Genomic DNA, 19,438 nt, shown 5'->3' on the forward strand with positions numbered 1-19,438 from the left:
TCCTAGGTCCCGCGGCCGGCCTCCCGTGGCTTCCCCGCGGGAGTCAGGCTTTCACCAGAACTGATCTAAATCTCAACAGAGACCGAGTCCAGAAAAACTAGCAGAAGGATATAAGGGTCTTTGTGTGAGTAGCTAAGGAGGTGACCGCGGCAGCTTCTGGCAAGATAGAAAACGGCCGCGGAGAAATTAAAAGGCAGGAGCGTTCCAGACGCAGGCAGAACCCTCACGACGGCAGTCAACAGCGCAGGCAGGCGAAGGCATTCGGAGAGCGAGGTTCCATCCTGGGATGCGATTTTTCCCATAAAATAAACTAGTTTTCCATTACTGTGCATATGAGAAGATTGTGAAAATGGCCAGAACTGGAAAGATGGAGAAAACTGTAAAACCGCTTAACGTCTTAAGAGTTTTTCTTGCCTCCCGGGCTGTTTCTACGACGGGTACTGCCTCACTGTGGCGACAGTCCTCTCTGTGCGGTCGACTGTGTGCACACGTGAGACCTTCACGCCTACTTTTTCACGTGTAAACCGTGAAACTACGAGGAAAGCATTTTGTGACAATCATCAGGGTAATCCGTGCAACAGAAAAACCAGCCTTAACATGGGCCATTTCAATACAGAAGAACTTATCAAACGACAAGAGGTAAGCATCAAAAACACGATGGGTGAGGGGAAGCTGAGCGACAAATAGTTTGAGACAAGCATCCCTCCCCGTCCCTTACCCTCTCCCTTGTGCTAAGATTGCTGCTGGATTAAAATACGCTTTTAAATCCAATACAAAGACTAAAGCAAATATAACTGACTATTCATCCAACTTCTGGAGGGAAGGGACTATTTCTTTCCTAAACTGAGACTCGGTAGAATAAATCAAATGTAAGCTACAAACGATTAATACCCTCCCTCCTTTGAGAACTCAACCAGATCAAGAGGAAAATCACTCAGCCCTTCATGAAAAAAATGGCAACGAGTATCAACAGTCAAAAGAGAAATACGGCCACTGAACAAATGGAAAATGGTGGGACTCCAGGAATAATCAAAGAAATGTAAATTAAACATAACGTAACCCTATTTTTTTTTTTAGCCCATGAGATTAACAAGCTTTAAAGACTGTGCTCAGTAAGCCACCGGGAGAGGCTGGTTAGGCTGTGGTAAGAACCAGTCACAAAAAGGCAGTGGCTGAAAACACGGCTGATAAACTCTCTATGTAAACGGCCAGATGGGAAATACGTGAGGCTTTGTGACCCACAGGGTCTCTGTTACAACTATTCAACTCTGTCATTGCAGCAAAACAGCAGCCACAGATAACCCATGAACGAGCGGGCAAGCTGTGACCCAGGCAAACCTCATTTATTATTTTTTTTTTCAACGTTTATTTATTTTTGGGACAGAGAGAGACAGAGCATGAACGGGGGAGGGGCAGAGAGAGAGGGAGACACAGAATCGGAAGCAGGCTCCAGGCTCCGAGCCATCAGCCCAGAGCCCGACGCGGGGCTCGAACTCACGGAGCGTGAGATCGTGACCTGAGCCGAAGTCGGCCGCTCAACCGACTGCGCCACCCAGGCGCCCCAAGGCAAACCTCATTTAAAGAACGGGTAGCGAGCCAGGTTTGGACTGCAGGCCGTGGCTTACCAACCTCAGGCTCAAAACGGACTTATTTCTCCCTCCTGCTCCATGACTTTGCAGGTGGGCAGGGACACTCTGGTCCCTCCAGCCACTCGGGGGTCTGAGCCTATGGGGGGCTCCAAATTCACTTCTGCTTCCGTAATTACTTCAGCGGGGGATTCTAGAAAGTCACACGCAGGCTATTCAACGCCCCAACCCAGGAACGACGTACTCACTCCCGCTCACGGGCCAGAACTAGCTGTCGGGTCCAGGGGGCCAGGAAGGTCAGGTCTGCGCCCCACCGGAGCTGGTCACCCGTCGGCTGCGCTAACCATCGCCTCCCCTGGTGCTTGTGAGGACGCGGGGAGAGGCAGCCCAGACCCGCCGGGGGCGGTGGGGGGGGGGGGTTGCTGATGCATCCGAGGCATACAGGTTGCTGCGGTCTCTGTCGAATAGGACATTGGCGTCGAGTTCTCCCTCTGCAATGAAATGTAGATTTTCTCCCATTTAGAGTCGGGCCCCTCGTTTCCAAATGCTGAATAGGATGGCACTTTAAAAAGAATTCCAGATGGTTAAATTAGGAGACTGACAGTTAAGGGGGGGGGGGGAGAGCAGCCCAAGATTACTCACAGATCCCGAAGCCTTTTAATTTGGCTATGAATGAAAAATGCGTTTCTATTTAAGTGGAACTTAAGTGCAACTTGTCATACTTGGTTCTGAAACCACTGTTGGGCATTTTATGGGCCCCGGCTGTGTCTACAAAGGTTCTTCTGACAAATTCAAGTTCTCCACCCCAAGATAAAGGTATCACAAGCTTCCTGGGAGTGAAGAGGAAACACGGCGGAGGGTAAGACTGGGCCCTGGACGGAGCCGGAGACAGATACTGATGGGGGGTCCCATTCAGGGGATGGAGTTCCCGGGTTTCTTCTTCATGTTGAAGAGCTTCACGTTCTGAGCTTCATGTTGACACAAGGCCACATCTGAGGGAAACTATAACGCAAAACATCAAGGCCTGTGACTCAGACGCAGAAATAAAAAAAGATGAAGCACAGGTTCAGAGGAAACTTAGTATTTATTTAATGTTTTTCCTTATATAACAAGAAGGCTGGAGGTAGATGGTTTGGTGACACTGATCCAGCAGATTTAAGATCCGAGGGCTAAAAGTCTCAGATGTTCTTGGCCATTCCTCATGAACCCAAAATAACTGCCACAACCCCAGCCATCACATCTGCATTCCAGGCCCCCCCCCCAAAAAAAAAAAAAACAAAGCACAGCAGCTGAATCTGTTCCTCGGTGGACAGGAGAGATCTTCACAGAGAACAAAATGAAGGGTGGCCAATATGATTGATTGATGAACGACTCCACTGTCCGAGGAGGAAATTGCCTCTTCCTGTATGGCAGGACTAGCGATCACAGCCCGTTGTTTCCCGTCTTTTCCTAGGGTGAGGTTTTATTGCGTTTACGCCCTACGGCAGGTACCATGTGCTCCCTGGAAGCAGTGACACAGACAGAGGCCGGGGCAGTGAAGGGCACGTCTGGAGGTCATGAGACCCAGTTCTGGTGAGCAGGTCAAGGGCGTCATCAGGAACAGAGCTTTGTCGGCCGGTCTGCTGTGCTGCTCTCTCAGGCGGGCCCCTCACCCCAGGTACAGGGGATTAACATACGGCCTTGGGAGAGACGTTCTCTCGCCCCCGCGGGGTTCCCAGGTGGGAAGATGGGGGGCCGAGGCCAGAAAGGAGGTGGCGGGGGGACAGGGGCTGGCCGTTTAATGGGGACCGAGCTTCAGGCTCGCAGGATGAAGCGGTCAGGAGACGAGGCTCGACAGTGAGGGCATGTTCCCGTTAAGTGAGATGTGAACGTACCTGATTCTTTTCACAGAACTGAGTGGGGTCCTGTCGTGGACAGCTGGGAGGGTCCTGAGTCCAGAAGGAACGAGGGGGAAGGGGAGGAGGAGGCCTGCCGTAGAGACGGCAGGCGGGAAGATGACGGGGCACCGAGGCCCCCGCTGTGGCTGCCTGGGCGGGCCCTCCCAGAGGCCGGCCCTGTGACACGAGGGATCGCGGAGCAGAGAGGGTCTCCGGCCGTGGGGGGCGGTGGGGGGGGCCTTCCCGAGGCCAAATAATATAAATACTGCCGAGTGTCCATCCGCTTCTGTGATCCGCTTTCCCCCAGCTGACCCCGTGAACCCACACGAGAGGCCCCTGGCCGCCGTGGGTCCCGGAGGTGAAGCGTGGGGACCGGGCACCGACCGCGACTCGACCTTGCGAGGCTGTCACGGACACGGGCTCCGTGGGCACGGACCCCATGGGGTAACGGCGGAGGCAGCCCCGGGGCCACCTCCTCATCCCCCGGACCGGTGCCCCTCGCGTCCCGAGACACAACAGGGGTTCTGCCTTGCTCCCTGTGGTTGTGGCAAACTCGCCTGTCCCCTCCTGCTGGTACTGGGGAGCCCTGCCCTGCGGCTTGACCCCCACGGCCACCACGAGGCCGACCTGCCACCGGGCAGGCCCGCCCGAGCCCCTCTGCAAGTGGTGGCCTGCCGAATACTCACAAGGACCCAGTAAGGGCTGGCCTGGTGTGACAGTGGCACCCGGACAGGCTAAGTGTGGGATCGAGCCCCGAGGCGGGGGGGGGGGGGGGGGGGGGGGCGTCGCAGCCGGGGCGGGTTCCTGTGTCCTTCCGCGCCAGGCGGCCGGAGCCCCACCTGCAGAACCCCGCCAGGGGGACCACAGCGGAAGGCCCCCGCTCTCTGCCCCTGTCACTGTCTGACACTACCTGTGCAGACACGCTCGTCACCCTTCTGCTCCCTGACGACTACCCTTTGCCTCGATGTCCTCATTCCTGCTGTCACCCTCTGAGTCCCCCACTCATGGTCCACGGGGACCGGCAGCTCCAGACGTCACCTGGAGCTGGTGACAAACACAGGACGTGGGGCCCAGACGCACGGAGTCGGGATCTGTGCGTTAGCAGGACCCCCGGTGCCGCTGCATCGTCCCTGCGAACCGGCTTCCCCACCGCCTGTGTCTACGGCCTCCTGTCCCCACCACCCGGTGAGACGGAGAGGTTAAGCCGGCTCAGACCAAACAGAGCGGTGCGGGGATGCGAGCGGGTGCTTCCGTCCACAGTCCTGGGCCGGTAGCCTCACCGGGGAAGATCGGAGGTAGGTCACTCTACCAAGCGGACGAACCCGCCAAGGTCAGCAGCTACACGACACGGCCGGGAACCACACGGGGTGTGCTTAGCTACATGAGCCGTGCAGTGCAGACCAGAGAGACAGGGGACAACACCACCCACCCGTTAGACTGGCTACAATTCAGAAACTGACCACAGCAAGTGTTGGTGAGGGTGTAGAGGAAACGAACTCCCCTAACCTGCAGGGGCGGGGGTGGCGGGAGGGGGTGCAAACTGACACAAGCACCGTGAGGGACCTCCACTCCCAGCTGCGCACCCAGGGTGAACACAGACCTGTGTCTCCGCAAACATCTGCATCCGCGGGCGCCGGGGGGGACTCGGTCAGTTAAGCGACGGAGTCTTGACTTCCGCTCAGGTCGTGATCTCACGGTTCGTGAGTTCGAGCCCCACGTCGTGCTCTGTGCTGACGGCTGGGAGCCCGCTTGGGGTTCTCTCTCTTCCTCTCTCTCTGCCCCTCCCTGGCTCGAGCATGCTGTCTCTCTCTCTCTCTCTCTCTCTCTCCCTCTCTATCAAAATAAATAAAGTCAAACAATAACCTGCACCCACATGTTCTTACCGTCTTCGCCTGTAACAGTCCAAAGCTAGAAACAGCCCAATGTCCACAGCAGGTGAGTAAACAAATCTGGCCTATGTGAATGGGGGAGGGTGCCTGGCAAGGACACAGAGTGGGCTAGAGATTCACATGGGGACGGGTGATTCCTGCAGACGGTGGTCTGTGTGAACGAGGCCCCCCGAAGAGGGGCACGCTACGACCTCCTTCAGAAAATACTCTCGGCCGTGCGAACCACGAGTGACGGAAGGCAGGGCAGGGGAGGGAGGCCCTGGGGAGCCGGTGGCACGAGACACGTGGGCCCCAAATGCATCGAGTTGTGCACTTGCAGTCCACCCAGGCCGGGACGCTCGGTCACTCCCACCCCCACAGCGAACAAAAGCCGCCCAGCGCAAACACGCGGCACCCCAGTGCGTAACTCACGCGTTCCCTTTTCCCTCCCCCCGCGGCGGCTGACCGCAGGTGGCCGTGAAGCCCCCGCCGGCCTCCGTTCCTGGATGACGCGCGGGGAAGATGTGGAGCCTCCGGGGGGGACGAGCACCCCGCGCGAGCCCTGCGGCCGCAAGCAGCTGAGATCTAGGGCCCACTTATCTCCGCAGCGAACCCGGACCCCCCGACCGGTGACGTCGCCCAAACCCAGCATGCTGTCCGAGGTGTCACGGAGACAGGCCGCTGACCGTCCACAGTGCGCTCCGTGACACAGGGTGGAGCCCTGCGGTGTGAAGGTCCGTCCACGGCGTCCACGGAGCAGACACGGGGCCGCCCTGTGCTCAAGTGACGAGTGACAGATAATCACAAGGCTCCCTCACGACGGACGCTGCAAAGACCCCGTCGAACCCATCACGACGTCCGTGGTGACGAGGAGAGCGGGAACGTTAGCGGGAGGTGGGGGTTCCCCGCGCGCCGCAGCCACTCCTGCCTGACACCGTCACAGCCACGGGGTCCTCTCCGTTCTCAGAGTGGTCACAGACCCTCTGAGGTCACACGCACACCCCTCGATGGCACCATCCTGCCTTCCAGATGCTTCAGACCAGACTTTCTCCGCTAACACGGGGGTTCCCGGGAACAAGCATCAAGGTGGGTGGCTCGAGAGAAGCGGGGCCGAGGCAGTGCTTCCGACGGACGGACGTCCCCGACAGGAGACCAGCCTGGGGAGGAGGGAAGCTTGGTTTGAAAGGGCACTTCAGGAAGGAACCAGATGCTGTCATCACTCAACAAGGGAGGCCAGAACGCGGGTCCAGGCCAGGGCCTAGCTCAGGAGGAGTCAGAGGGACCACTGGGCCACCGCCCCGTCCCCGAGCCCTCGGAGGCAGGAGCCTCAACGTCCCCTCCAGAGCAGGCAGCAGTCACCGGACACGGTGATGGGACGAGAAGGTGCTGTTGGCACACAGCATCCCACCCGCAGCCCATCAGCAGACCCCCAGCTCCTCCCACAATCGGCCCTTGGGGCAGGCTGCGTCTAGGACGTTTCTGTGCTCGAGTGTTCGTCTGTAAACTTTAAAACATGGTCATTCTTGGGGCGCCTGGGTGGCTTCGTCGCGTTAAGTGACCGACTCCTGATTTGGGCTCAGGCCACGGTCTCGTGAGTTCGTGAGTTCGAGCCCTGCATCGGGCTCTGTGCTGACAACAGGGTCTCCTTGGGATTCTACCAATAAATAAATAAACTAACTGTAAATGTTTTTTACTCTCAAGGTAGTTAGCATACAGTGTCGTCCTGGCTTCAAGAGCAGAATCGGTGACTCATCACTTCCATGTAACATCCAGTGCTCATCCCAACAGGTACCCTCCTCAGTGCCCATCACCTGACTAGCCCATCCCCCTTCCCAGCACCCCTTCAGTAACCCTCAGTTTGTTCTCCGTATTTATGAGTCTCTTCTGTTTTGTCCCCCTCCCTGTTTTTATTTTTGTTTCCCTTCCCTTATGTTCATCTTTTTTGTCTCTCAAAGTCCTCATATGAGTGAAGTCGTATGATTTTTGTCTTTCTCTAATTTCGCTTAGCACAATACCCTCCAGTTCCATCCACGTAGTTGCAAATGGAAAGATTTCATTCTTTTTGATTGCCGAGTAATACTCCATTGTATATACATACCACCTCTTCTTTATCCATTCATCCACAGATGGACATTTGGGCTCTTTCCATACTTTGGCTATTGTCGGTAGTGCTGCTATAAACACGGGGGTGCGTGTGTCCCTTCAAAACAGCACACCTGTATCCCTTGGATAAATGCCTAGTAGTGCCATTGCTGGGTCATAGGGTACTTATATTTTTAGTTTTTTTGAGGAACCTCCATACTGTTTTCCAGAGTGGCTGCACCAGCTTGCATTCCCACCAACAATGCAAAAGAGATCCTCTTTCTCTACGTCCTTGCCAACATCTTTGGTTGACTGAGTTGTTAATGTTCGCCATTCTGACAGGGTTGTGAGGCGGTATCTCGTTGTGGTTTTGACTTGTATTTCCCTGATGATGAGTGAAGTTGAGCATTTTTTCATGGGTCGGTTGGCCATCTGGATGTCTTCCTTGGAGAAGTGTCTATTCATGTCTTTCGCCCATTTCTTCACTGGATTATTTGGTTTTTTTAGATGTTGAGTTTGATAAGTTCTTTATCGGTGTTGGATACTAACCCTTTATCTGATATGTCGTTTGCAAATATCTTTTCTCGTTCCATTGAAAAAAATAAAATAAAACATGATCATTCTTGCAAGCAAGCTTCATCTGTCCTTCACTGTGACAATGACGGCAAGGACGGCCCAGACATCCTCATGGCTGGGCGGCCGCAGACAGCTCACACATACACCTCGGCCCCACCCGTAGGACTGGAGCGTGCCTTGGCCTGCTTGGGGCCACGGCGGTTCTGGGCAGCAGTGATGTGCTGTGAGGAGGGCCGCAGCCCTGAGACGGGGGAGCCCTGCTGTGGGGGCTGTGGAAACAGGAGCCCTTAGGTAGGTCTCATTCATACGGAGGAGGCCGCGGGTCCCACTGTGTTCAAGGTGACGAGCTGTTGGTGTCAGTTCCCCAGGGCTGTGCTGCCCTCGGTCCCTCCCGGGACATCCCACAGGTGAGTCGGCTCACACCTGCTGGAATTCACATCTTCCCCCAGGTCTCCCCAGGGCTCAGCCTCTGGGAGCCTCCGGCGGCTGGGCCACAGAGGGAAGTCACAACACGCTCCCCTGCAGGCTCCCTGCACTTCTGCCCCTGACCCGGACACAGCACGTGGACCACAGCTGCTGCTGGCCGCTCATGGCCCGAGGACCGCGGCCCCGAGTCTCCATCTGAGCTCAGGGTGAAGGAGGTGAGGACACAGCACCCGCGTCCTCCCGGGAGGGAGGACAAGGCCGGGCCACGGGGCCACGGTGACCCCGCGCTGCCCGGGGCTTACCTCCGCACCCTGGGTCTGCGCTGCCCTATTTTAAGACAAAGCTCTAATGAGGCTTCACTCTGCCTTGGTCTCCAGACCGCACAATTCCCAGGCTCTCAGATAAGAGAGTCGGGAAAATGTTTGGACAATGAAAGCAGCGAGATCATTAAGGGGAACAAATTCTGCAGAAGAAGGCGGCCTTCCCTGGAGACGCACAATTCCTGCTGCGTCCCGACAGCCTGCCTTCCTTCGCCTGACGGCGGCAACGCCTTACCCAAAAACAAAGCAGGAGCAGGGGAAACTTGACCTCAAATCGATTCCAGATCTGGGTAGGGGAGGGGAGAGCAAGGGCAGAAAGCCCAAAGCCACTGGGGGCGCCTGGGTGGCTCAGCTGGGTAAGCGTCCCACTCTTGATTTCGGCTCAGGTCATGATCTCGGGGTTCGTGGGTTCGAGCACCGGGCTGGGCTGACAGTGTGCTGACAGTGTGGAGCCTGCTTGGGATTCTCTCTCCTCTTTCTGCCCCTCCCCTGCTCGCCGTCTCCCTCTCAAAATAAATACACTTAAAAAGAAAGAAACCCGACAGCCCTTAAAAAGCACAATAGAGGGGCGCCTGGGTGGCTCAGTGGGTTAAGCGTCCGACTTCGGCTCAGGTCATGATCTCACAGTCCGTGAGTTCGAGCCCCGCGTCGGGCTCTGTGCTGACAGTTCAGAGCCTGGAGCCTGCTTCAGATTCTGTGCGTCCATCTCTCTCTCTACCCTCCTCCGCTCATGCTCTCTCTCTCTCTGTCTCAAAAATAAACATTAAAAAAAAAGCACAATAGACAGAGAATACAGTCACAGTGTGCCAATACCATAAGGACAGTCCTGCGACTGGATTCTGTGTGCACACAGACAACAGCTCGGACAAAACGTCAACAACCAAGAACAGCTGATTCGTTATATGGTTGGAGCATGGCTTAACTTTTTTTCAGTCTGGTTTCCATCAACGTTGCTCGCACCACAAATAATTTCTAAAATGCCACTAAGGTGCCTTGGTGACAAGGGGACGCCAATTATGAATTCCTGCACCTCCGGAACGAGGCTGAGCCAGGGGCGCCGAGCCCCAGCCTGCGGAACGGAGCCTTGCACTCGATTTGTTTATTTTGCCTGGAAAAAAAGGAAGGTTGGATTTAAAGAGACAAGACATTTTTAAGTGAGCATCACATACCTATGTTGTATTCCAAGGGCACAGCCCGTTTATACAGGATTTGCTCACGTGGCCTCTGAGCTGCACGTACTCACTGCTGGGCGGCTTTCAGACGCTGACCGATGGCCTCGATGTCCCTAGTGTCACCATCATCACTGCCCTGGGCTGACCTGTGCCCCTGCAGGGCCCTCCCACACGCCCCACTCTGCTACCCAGACAGCCACGCAACAGTGACTGTCACCGGTGCCCCAGCAAAGCGGGCTTGACCGCTGCTCCCCAGGCCCAGTGTCCTGTGTCCCGAGGGGAGGGGCCGGGAGTCCTCACCACTCCCCCGTGCGTAGACCAGTCCCAGTCAGTCCTGGCGCTCCGTGCTCTTACCGACGAATGCGCCTTGACGTGTGAATTAGAACAGCATGGGTATCGCAGCTGTTCAGAGGTTACTGCACATGTGACGTCTGGAGCTCCGAGCTGGAGGGAGGAGAGTGGAGCCCGCGGGGTTTCGGGAAGAATACGTGTGCCCCTCGTCACGCTCGAATTCCGTCTGCGTTGGGCCCTGCTTGGGGTCTAGATCTCATCTCTGGCCTCCCTCTGGGCGGGGCAGAGGGACCCAGGTGACAGTGAAAGCAGGTGGGCAAGACACGGCCCTAGAGACGCTCTGACCCCGTTGTCCCCAGCCGTCCGCACGACCGTCCTGCCCACTCACACGCATGCTCCCAGCACCTCAAGTTCCAACGGCAAGAGACGTGAGACAGGCTGTCTCGCAACACTGACGAGGAAGTGAGATTCTCGGAGGAAAAGGAACTTGCCAAGTAGTATTCGGACGGGCAGAAGCCCATCAGCTCGTATCCAGCCAGAAATCCAAATTCTCGGCAAACTTCTCCCCCGGAGTCACCTCCCCACCACTGCCCCAAGCAGAATCGGTCATCCTTGTTCATCGCCACCCTTACACGCTGCGCCCACCTTTACTGCAAACAGTCCCTATGACGTGGCACGGACACTGGTCCCCAGTAGAATGCACCCTTTTCTGCTGACGTGTAACTGACACATGACACCATGTTAGTTTCAGGCGTACAACCTAACCATCCGGTATTTTGTATATACTGTGGAACGATCACCACGGTGTTTGGTCAACACCCATCACCATACGTAGCCACGGAACTTGTTCCCTGCGATGAGAACTTTGTTAAGATCCACTCTCTCAGCAACTTTCAAACACGCAATATAGTATTGTTAACTACGGTCACCATGCTGTATGCTACGTCCCGGGACTTAGTTATCTCATAACTACAAGCTTGTACCTTCTGACCACCTTCACCCATTTCGCCCGTGCCCGCCCCCTGCCTCTGGCCACCACCGGTCTGTTCTCCGTATCTGTGAGCTTGTATCTACGGTTTGTTTGTTTGTTTGTTTGCTTGTTTTAAATTCCACATTTAGGGTCGGCTTTAGCTCAAGCGGTTACTTCGCATGTGGTTCCTAAATTCCACATCGATTCCACTCATATTTGGGTTTGGTTTTTTTGTTTTTGTGTGGCGTTGTTTTTAGATTCCACCCATGAGTGAGATCATATGGCATCTGTCTCACATCGTCTTCATCCATTCAGCTGTCAGTGGGTGTTCAGTTTCTTTCCATGTCTTGTGTATCGTAAATAATGCTTCTGTGAACATTGGGGGGGGCGGATATCTTTTTGAGTTACTATTTTTGCCTTCTTCAGATAAGCACACAACAGGGCAATTGCTGGGTCGTAGGGTAGTCCTATTTCACTTTCTGAGGAGCCTCCACACTGTCTTCCAGAGCGGCTGCACCAGTGTGCATGCCCAGCAACAGTGCAAGAGGGTTCCCTTCTCTCCACATTCTTGCCAACACTTGTTTCTTGTGTTTTTGATTCTAGCCGTTCTGACAAATGGGAGGTGATAACTCTTTGTACTTCTGACGTGTATTTCTCTGACGATGAGTGGTGTTGGGCGTCTTCTCACGTGCCGGTTGGCATCTGGATGTCTGCTTTGGAGAAGTGTCTGTTCCAGGCCTCCGTCCATTTTTTTAGTTGGATTGTTTGGGGTTTCGTTTTGCTATCGAGTTGTATGAGCTCTTTATGTATTTTGTAGACTAACCCCTTATCAGATACGTGATTTGCAAATATCTTCTCTCATTCCATAAACTGCCTTTTCATTTTGTTGATGCAGAAGCTGCTTGGTTTGAGGTGGTCCCACTCAGTTATCTTTACTTTTGTTGTCAAATCAAGTCAAATCCTCACCAAGAACAATGTCAAGGAGCTCTGCCACTGATGTTCTCTCCTGAGAGTTTTACGGCTTCAGGTCTCACATTCAAGTCTTTGATCCATTTTTACTTTATTTTTGTGTAGGGTGCATGTATGGTGTTTTCTTTCCTTGTGGCATCCTTGTCTGGTTTGGGGATAAAGACAAGGCTGGCCTGGGAAATTACTTTGGAAGAGTTTTCCCCCCTCTTCTATTTTTTGGAAGAGTCTGAGAAGAGTTGGTATTAACTCTTCTGGAGGTAGAGGGGAAAGTCCAAGAGGTCTGGAGCACGAGAAGGATTTGTGGCATCGCTGCAGCCTTTATAGACAAAGGGGCCACAAGTCGGGGGACAGGGGAAGCTTCTAGAAGCTGAGAACTCCAGCGAACAGTCAGCAGGCAAGCAGGACCTCAGTCATACAACCACTCAGGACTGAATTCTGCCAGCAACCCCAAGAGCCTGGGAGTGGACTTGCGTCCAGAACCTCCAGGTCAGAGCGCAGGCCGCAGGCACCGAGATTTCCGCCAGACGAGCGGCTGACCTTGCCTGGGCTTCAAACTATGAGCCCGTCAGATGACGAACGGGGAGGAAGCGTTGCTTCAAGCTGCTAAGTTCGTGCTGATTTGTTACCCAGCCAGGGAAGGCGAATGCAGGGGGCTCGTGGCTGGATTTTGCGGCTGGAGGCGGACAGGGAGGGGGTTTGCTCAGCAAATGATCAGAGCAAACCGATTTCAATTCTGATGTCAACCTACTCGGAAACAACTGGATTCCAGGCAGTTAGCAGAAGGGACTTGGGGACATTTGATCCTGGGGGGACAGGAATCCAACCTCAGCTGGCGTGGCTATCAGGTATATGTGCTGTCGTGAGGCCAAGTTCAGGGTAAAGTAAATGTGTTGTTGAGCAGGGACACCCGCGAGGAGCCACCAACATGGCAGGGACAGATAGCTCCTGTTCCTTCTGGATCTTAACCTTCCGGCCGCAGGAGGAGGGAAAGGACCAGACCACACGGTCAGTGAGGAGAACGAGGAACTCGACCCCCGCCCCACCCCACCCCACAGACCGTGCAGTCTAGTAACCTCTGAACAGCTGCGATACCCATGCTGTTCTAATTCACACGTCAAGGCGCCGCAGACTGGCACGGCCAGCGGCTCGGGCCATGGGCACCGACGTCCGTCCGGGGCCACAGCCCGCCCCAGGCACCTCCGGTCCTGCAGCCCCCCGTCTGCGGTCAGAGCTGACCAGCGAAGGAGGCCACCTTTCCGTCTCCTCTCGCTCACTTCTCGGGGAAGGTGAGAACACAGCACAACCCTGGCATGAAGTGAGAAGGTTGAGGACGGAGACTTCCGTCCGTTGGGGACACCGGAGAGACCTCAGACACGCAGGGAGAAAGTCCGCGGAGAAGCAGAGAGGAACCAAGCGGCTCGTGGCCACGGGGACCCCCCTGCCTGTGCTGCTATGTCTAGTGTTCCACTCACATGGCGGGCCCACCCGGGCAACCGGAAGGCTCTCCTGGGCTCTTCTCAGGGCCCGGACAATGGCCTTCTGACTCGGCGAGGTGGCTGGTGTCTGGGTTCTTCCGGAAAGCCTGTTAGTGTGACGAGCAGACTCAAAAGCAGCTCTGGCGAAGAGCCGTCCAAATTCCATCTCCCCCCAAAGACTCGTTTCCGGGGTGCGCTCGACTGCAGACCTGTCCATGGGCTCCGGCAGCCCGCGCCCTCTTCCTGGCTTCTCTGGGCTCTGCCCAATGACTCCTGAGGGCGGCGGCCCCGGGGCGAGCCCAGCGCGCACTCGAGGAGAGGAAGTCAGCAGGGAACGCTCACCTTGCGACGCACAGATCGCGAGCCCCTCGCTGGAAGTGCACACTGTGAGGGATGAGAATCTCACCCCTGGCCACGTACTGGTCCCTGATCAGCTCACAGGTAATTAGCGCAATTACAGGGGCCGCACCCCGTAAAGGCCGTGTGCCTGGGTTTTCTTTCCCTTGGAGACGTGCACCCAAGTGGCGAACAGCCCTTTCGGCGAAGCCCACGCGTCCCCATCCGTTAACACCGCAGCGGCTCCGGTTGTAGAAATGTCGTGGCCACACGCGTTCCTGTCTGCAGCCTTCTCCGTGCTCACTGCCGGCAGGGCCTTGGCTCCACTCCTGGCTCCGTGATGAGGAAGGACAGTCTGACTCAGAGACACGGAGACACTCCTCCGTGGTGTCAGCCGAGGGCCGGGGGGGGGGGCTGATTCGCAGTCTGTGATAAAGTTCTCAAAGCTGTGAGCATACTTCTTTGTTCCGACTCAGGACTCTCACCGCGGGGACGTTTTTAGACAAAGGAAATCATCCCAAATAGTGGAATAGCGTCACGCACGGTCTCAGCCTGGGCCACGCGGAAAGCCGAGCTGAAATTATAAACATTTATGTGCTAACACTTGGTGATCGAGGAAGACGGCGTGGGGAAACGGAGGAATGAGGCAGAGAGGAAAGGGCCCCCATGGCCTGTGGGGGTCTTTGCCGAGCTGGCCACTGCCCGGAAGAAGGAAGACTGACTGCTGGACCTCACGAGACCGCCTCCCACAAAGCCGTCCGGCGACCGAGAGTCTAGACCTCCGCCTGCAGGGAGGAAGTGTGCAGGAGGTGGCCGGGGGCTGCGGCCCCCGCTGGCTGGGGGGGTCTGCCCCGGGAGGCATCCACTCCTCCCACTTCCCGGCTGCACGTGTGTGCCCAGAGGGTCCCTGGACGTCACGCCTCGGCTTCACCAGGGGACCCCAGGAGGTGCCTACGTAAGCCTGGAAGGAGTCCATCCAGGGGAAGCTGCCACAGAGCCAGGGGAGGCTAGACTCTGAGCCCGGAGGCTGTGGGGACGGGACGGGACCCCCGGAGGCCCTGAACAGGCTGGCCTTCACACAGAGGCGTCCATCTGGGTGCGGGTCCCCACCAGACGCACAGGCTCTGCGGTCACATCACCTTCCGTGCGCGCGACCTCGCTCTACGGTTCGCCAGGGCACACTCACTCCGTGCCCTGCACTCACATGCGTGTTAGGTGACGGAAGGGTTCCGAGGTTTGGACGCGACCCTCTGTGCAGCGAGGGAATAATGACAAACTGGAATAATGGACAAATGACAAATAATGGACAAACTGAAGACAACAGAGGTAGGCAGAGGGGCGGTTTAGTCCTTGGGCGGCCAGTTCATGGGTCTCTGCGTGTCCTGGAGGAGTTACACCGAGGTTGAAGAAAGAACACAACACGAGACAAAGCTGGTGGGACGGTGCTGAGCCCTCACGACTCACCACCTGCAAACGCTCGGGGCGTTCGTTCGCACGCGGCAGCGATTCGGGGGGAAAAGGTCTGCCGACACCGCTCGGTCACTCCAGGCAACGCTGGCCTCTTCTCCTCCGTCGGCAGACCTCCAGATGCGTTCGGAGTACAGCGAGCCCAGCCCCGATCGCCACTTGTTTCAACCTTCTCCAAGTCCCCGACCGCCCTGGCACCTGGAGAAGGCCGCGTGATCCGCTCTCAGACCAGATGACCTAATGGGAATTCTGCCGTGTGCAGTCCAGGCTAGCGGTGCCTTCCTGATGGAAACGGGAGGGACCCGGCAGGCACCGCCCCTCTCCCTTTCTCTCCACCTGGGATATAGATGCGAAGTCTGGGACCACCGCAGCCACCCTCTGAGCATGAGGTGACCAGCACGAGGGAAGGGTCGAGAAATTCAGTCCTGTCTCTTTGAGCCACTGAAGCCACATCAAAAACTACGTTCAGTCTGTACACATTCACTTGTTTAAAACTCTGTGGTCAGGTTCTCTGTTGCTTGTGACCAAACACACACCAACTCATCTAGGACGTGGTGCTAATCAGCTTACGTTCCTACGTCAGTGGCTTTTTACGCTAGAGGTCAAGGCCCGTTTGTATTTCCTATTTACAAGTAAGTTAACTGAGCCTAAGTGACTTCTCCAAACCAGAGTTCATACCCAGTCTCGATCCTGGAGCCCTTTTCAGCACTTCAAGAGCAAAGCGTGTGCAGAGTATGAGGAGACTGTCACGCAGAGAAAGGGGCTCCCAGCCATGAGGCTGGGGAGACGGGTCGAGTCCGGGGGGTGGACGGTGTTGTTGTGCCATGCTCGGGGTTCCGCTTTCTTGTGTCGGTGGGAGACAGCGGCCGTGTGGGGAGACCGACGCTTTGGCGGAATTTGCTGCCACACGCCCAAGGCCCCACGAGTGGTGCAGCTCAGTAGGTGTTGAATGAAGGAAGGAGCCAATGAGCAAACAGAGCTAGAGGCAAAATGACCATTTCGGAGATTTTCCTGCAATATCTATTCCACGAGACAGACAGGAGGATATGAACTATGGGGATGCCTCTAGGACTGGGGAGGAGGGAGCTAATTCAAGAGCGATTCGGAAAACACAGGGCCGCAATCGTCACATGCCCACCAGCCGGTCCTCTCAAAAGATTGCTTTTCCCGGGCCATTCAGCTGAGCACGGTCCCCGGCCTACAGAAAACATGCTCCCGCTCGTCGCCTCGTGTTCACTGCCCTTCATTACCTTCTAGCTCAACGTCTTGTCCAGAGCAAGTATCCATCCAGCGCCACGGAAGGGAAGTGCAGGTTAATTAATGGGCTAATATGCACAGCATCTAGTCTCTTACAAGTGCCTCCGTCTACACTACTTACCCGTTTGGATCTCCCCTCGTCTGCTCATTATTGTTCCCCAACAACCACGTGAACCACGTCTCGCAGACGAAGAAGCCAAGGTTCACAGACACCAGTCATTACTCTGACCCTTTGGTCAGACCCGCCCCACCTGCTGTCCCTGCTGCTCAAGACCCATCAAGCGCTGCAACTTGGCCGGCCTGTTCCCGGCCCCAAGGTTATGGTCAGCTCACTGCGCTCAGGGCCCCTGGACGGAGCACGCCCAGTACCCACCGGGTTCTGTCCAGACCTCAGATAACTCAACGATCAAACCCCACACCCAGACGAGTCTTCAGCAAGAAAACTGAAGTCATCACTCTTCACCCAGAACTGGGTTTATAGGTTTTCGTCCCACACAGACGGATCATAACACTCTGGTCAAATATGAAACTTCTGGAAGCTCTTCAACGGACAAAGATGATTCTAAATCTCTCACAAATCTTCTCATGATTATTGTCGCAAATAGCTCCCTCCGGCTGGAATGCAGGTCAGTATCTGGAGTTACTAACTCCAATTCATCCTTCAAAAGTCTGCACTAAGCCTATCTCCTCCAGGAAGCCCTCTGGAGTACAACGGGCTTGCTGCCCATCAAAGACTCACGCCTTCTTTCTGTAGGTTTCGGCCGTGTTTGGAGAAAGTCGGCCTGGCCAGCAACTGCATTTATGACCCTCTAGGGCCTAGATGGGGCCACGGGACTGGTCCTAACTAGTGAAATACAAGGGAAAGAAATGAGTGCCACCCCACATCTCCCTATTCCCCCATCGGCTGCGGAGATGCGAGAAGGCACAACGTGTTGAAGATGCAGGACCTTTATTGGTCTCCAAACGTGGAGCAAAACTTATCCATCTCCTCAATGCCTCATGCCAACTCCTTTCCCCACAGCCAAGGGCACCTGCAATTGGCTATTAAATGAGTAAGAAGTCTTTTGTAACGTCAAGTCCTTGAAAGCTTGGATTTCGTCGTCGTCACTGCCGCGGTTACAGCCCACGGTATCGTAACGAATATACCCTTCAAACGCCCTCTTCTAGAAGCTGCACCACAAGGAGAGCCAGGCCTGCTCTTGTCACGTTGTAAGTGACACAGTTATTCACGTGTCCATCTTTCCTCCCAGCTTACACCTGGGGTCTCCCCTGACTCTATCTCCAGCTACTGGCCCAGAGTGGTTAGTCATGAGTGTTTGAGGAATTAACCCCCCCTTATTCGATTTCAGTTTTTATCCCCACTTATTCAACATACATTTGTACAGAATTATTTTGCCCTCTGAGCAGGGAGACGCGGTAATGCAATTCTTAGCATCCTGCTTTTACCAAAAGAAAAACCAAAACCAAACACGTTGGAGGCTCCGAGAGGCTAAGCTGTCAGCGTGGCCTGTGAGGTGCGGGCCGGGTGTCTGGTAGTCGGTAACGATGGTCTCCAGCTTATCTCCACATGGGCGTGCGCGGTCGAGGTGCCCTAGTTAATGACCCACCTTCTGAGGGAGCGATGCTTTCTGCTTTCCGCTCTTGGAGACATTCTTAGGAGATTTCACTGCCTGCCAGGCACGGACGCGCACCTGACCTGACCGGACAGTGAAGGGTGCAGGGTGGAGACGCGCACCTGACCTGACCCGAGGACGAAGGCGCCGGGCACAGAGACGTGGAGCGAAGACCCACAGAGAAGGACAGCTGGCGCTCTGGAGCGCCACACCTCAAGTCTGTCCTATCAGCGGGCTCTTTATCATGTAAGATAAAAATTCGCTGGTCCCTCCACTACAATTACACCCTTACTCCCCCGATTTCCCTCACTCTAGTGGCTCTCTTAGTGTTACTCTCTGGACCACAACTAATCAATATGTTGGTATCTTTTGTCGCCTCCAGGCTACAGGCCATCAATTTCCATCTGGTCCTCAACCAAGGATATCAACCATCAGATGCCTACGGCTCTTTCCCTTTCGGTCCTCAACCAAGGATATCAACCATCTGATGCCTACGGCTCTTTCCCTTTCGGTCCTCAACCAAGGATATCAACCATCAGATGCCTACGGCTCTTTCCCTTTCGGTCCTCAACCAAGGATATCAACCATCAGATGCCTACGGCTCTTTCCCTTTCGGTCCTCAACCAAGGATATCAACCATCAGATGCCTACGGCTCTTTCCCTTTCGGTCCTCAACCAAGGATATCAACCATCAGATGCCTACGGCTCTTTCCCTTTCGGTCCTCAACCAAGGATATCAACCATCAGATGCCTACGGCTCTTTCCCTTTCGGTCCTCAACCAAGGATATCAACCATCAGATGCCTACGGCTCTTTCCCTTTCGGTCCTCAACCAAGGATATCAACCATCAGATGCCTACAGCTCTTTCCATCTGGTCCTCAACCAAGGATATCAACCATCAGATGCCTACAGCTCTTTCCCTTTCGGAAGCCCCTGAATGGACACGGCCAGCCGCCATCGCCTTATCTCCTCGATAGTCGGCAAGTGATGGGTGCCCCAAATCCCCACAACACCCCCTGACAGCATGAAGAAGCCAGGGTGGTCATCGCCCCGATTCCCGATGATTTGGGGTCCAATCACTTGGCGGGGGCGGGGGGATGTTAGGCAGTTAGGCGTGAGCGGGGAGGGGTAAAGCAGGTGCCGGCCACCCCCA

The 19,438-nt window shown here is 55.5% G+C and overlaps 1 long non-coding RNA gene across 1 annotated transcript in view; it reads right to left on the reverse strand.

Annotated features, from left to right (window-relative positions):
* Window positions 1–2,018: 2,018 nt before the first annotated feature.
* Window positions 2,019–19,438, reverse strand: part of LOC115515412 — a 40,495-nt gene continuing 23,075 nt past the window's right edge. The window contains exon 3 of the long non-coding RNA XR_004343733.1: window positions 2,019–2,077. This is a non-coding gene — a long non-coding RNA (uncharacterized LOC115515412). The remainder of the gene's footprint in view (window positions 2,078–19,438) is intronic.

This window comes from Lynx canadensis, chromosome B3 (genome assembly GCF_007474595.2).
Source record: "Lynx canadensis isolate LIC74 chromosome B3, mLynCan4.pri.v2, whole genome shotgun sequence".
Classification (NCBI taxonomy): domain Eukaryota; kingdom Metazoa; phylum Chordata; class Mammalia; order Carnivora; family Felidae; genus Lynx; species Lynx canadensis.